The sequence below is a fragment of the Cornus florida genome, unplaced genomic scaffold, assembly GCF_030987335.1.
Source record: "Cornus florida cultivar Cherokee Brave unplaced genomic scaffold, ASM3098733v1 CherokeeBrave_3.0.0_Hap2_Chr05, whole genome shotgun sequence".
Lineage (NCBI taxonomy): Eukaryota > Viridiplantae > Streptophyta > Magnoliopsida > Cornales > Cornaceae > Cornus > Cornus florida.
In genome coordinates, this window is record NW_026775575.1 from 50,681,726 (window position 1) to 50,683,831 (window position 2,106).

The window sequence follows — 2,106 nt, forward strand, 5'->3', positions numbered from 1 at the left end:
TCCTTAATTTGAATTACGCCATGACAGATTGGGACGATCTCTCCAACTAAGATTATATGTAGAAGAATATGGATTATAGGCTAGTCTAGAGAATGCAGCATTCACTTGCTCCTGTGGGATCTCAAATGATTATCCCAGCATAGGGCAAGCGTCAGCAAAATGGTTAGGATTAACACAGATAGAACAAACTTCCTTTGGCAAGGCAGTTTGTGGATTAACAACAAAGCAACGCCAGATGATAAAATTTGATCGAACATATGGTTCAAGGCTTCTACTTGAGCAGCTAACTCACTAGATTTATCTACCTCATAAATTTTTTCAACCTTATGCATTCCAGGTGAAGACCTAGACCTAGAGGAAGAAGCCTGTTGTACTGAGTTTTCATTTAAGACCTCAAACAGTTCTCAAGCATCAGCCGGACTCTTACGCAGAAAAGCTCCATTACTAGAAATATCAACCATGTTTCTATAAGAATCAATAAGACTGTCATAGAAGATTTGTATTAAGTGCCATTGAGCAATATCATGGTGTGGACACTTTCTCAGAACATCATTGTATCTCTCCTATGCATCATGGAGTTATTCTCCAGGGATTTGGGAAAATGTCATGATTTCTCTTCTCATTTGTGTGGTTTTACCCACAGTGTAGTATTTTTTCAAGAACTCCTGTTACAATATGTCCCATGTAGATATGGAATTTATTGGAAGGGACTGTAACCAAGTTCTTGCTTTATCCTTGAGAAAGAACTGGAAAAGGCGCATTCTGAATGAATTATTAGTTAGAGTGGTCAACTTGGTAGTTGAACACAATTCCAAAAACACATCCAAGTGCTTATAAGGATCCTCTGTTGCATACCCATGAAAGGTAGGAAGCATTTAGATCATAGCAGGTTTGATCTCAAAATGGGTTGCATTAGCATTCGGAAAAACAAAGCATGAAGGAGAAGTATATGTGGTAAAAATAAAATGGTCCCTCAATTGTGGTTCTGGAGGGATAAGTGGACCCTGTTCTCCATTTCCATTACCATTATTACCCGGTGTATTACGTTGCTCAGCCATGTTATCAGAGGAACTATCTATATTATCCAAGTGTTTTTTAAGTTTTATCAACTGACTCAAAGTTCTCTCTATTTCAGGATCATGTACTAAAAATTTTGACCTATTTTGGAGAGTTAACATGCACTAGTTCAACTAATCCTAACAGTAGCAAAAATAAAGTATTCCAAGTAAAGAAAACAATAAGAATTCACAAAAAGGTTTAATAAAACGAAGCTTTTTCTCCCTTAAGCGTCTTTACCCTTACAGCTAACTTGTACCTGAAAAGAAAAAGAAGTAAGGTGAGATATCAGAAAGTCCGAAGACTGGTAAACCAAAATAACTAATTAAAAACTAAACAAAATCTAATCTCATCGGCAACGGCGCCAAAAATTGTTGTCAGTTTATTTTACACTTGCAATAGAACGATTCCATGCAGAATAGTGCTATAGAAAGATATGTCAAAATCAAAGAGAGAAGAGATTTATATTTCAGTCTTTAACTTTGTTTTATGGTTTATAGATAACTTGGTTGAAGAGTTTGTTGGTTGTCACGGTTTAACAAACTAGAATTTAAACAAAATATTAAATAAAAACAAAGTAAATAAATGGAGTGATCAGAGAGAGAAATCTTAGGGCTTTGACTTCACCACAACCATCATACTACAGTTACTTATATTAACTCTGGGAATTAACAATGATATTTTCCAAATGAATTGAACTCAATAACATTCATTTAATTCGGGTTTCAAAGAAAGATGTTTTACAAAATTACCTAACTATAACCTACCTGCGGTTAGCATGGATTATCCACCTACCTACTCTAACTACTTTAACTACGTTATAAACAACCCACCTTTCCTAAGCATAGACTATGAAAATGTTCTTTTGCAAAATACATTGGAACACCAATATATGACCTCTAGTCTTATGGCCGACAGGGCTCTGCCAGATACCGTCCAATAAGATAGGTTGAGAATAGAAGATAGACTATTACATCTAAGACAAGGTAGTAACAGTTTATAATCTATTAAAGCATGAAAACCACTTGAGTTGTCTCAAGTGCTTGTAGT

General features: G+C 35.4%; 1 non-coding gene across 1 annotated transcript; it reads left to right on the forward strand.

Moving 5' to 3' along the window:
* Nucleotides 1–519: 519 nt before the first annotated feature.
* On the forward strand, nucleotides 520–625 carry LOC132310722 (small nucleolar RNA R71). The gene has a single exon (XR_009482690.1). It is a non-coding gene; the product is annotated as a small nucleolar RNA R71 (small nucleolar RNA).
* Nucleotides 626–2,106: the final 1,481 nt, after the last annotated feature.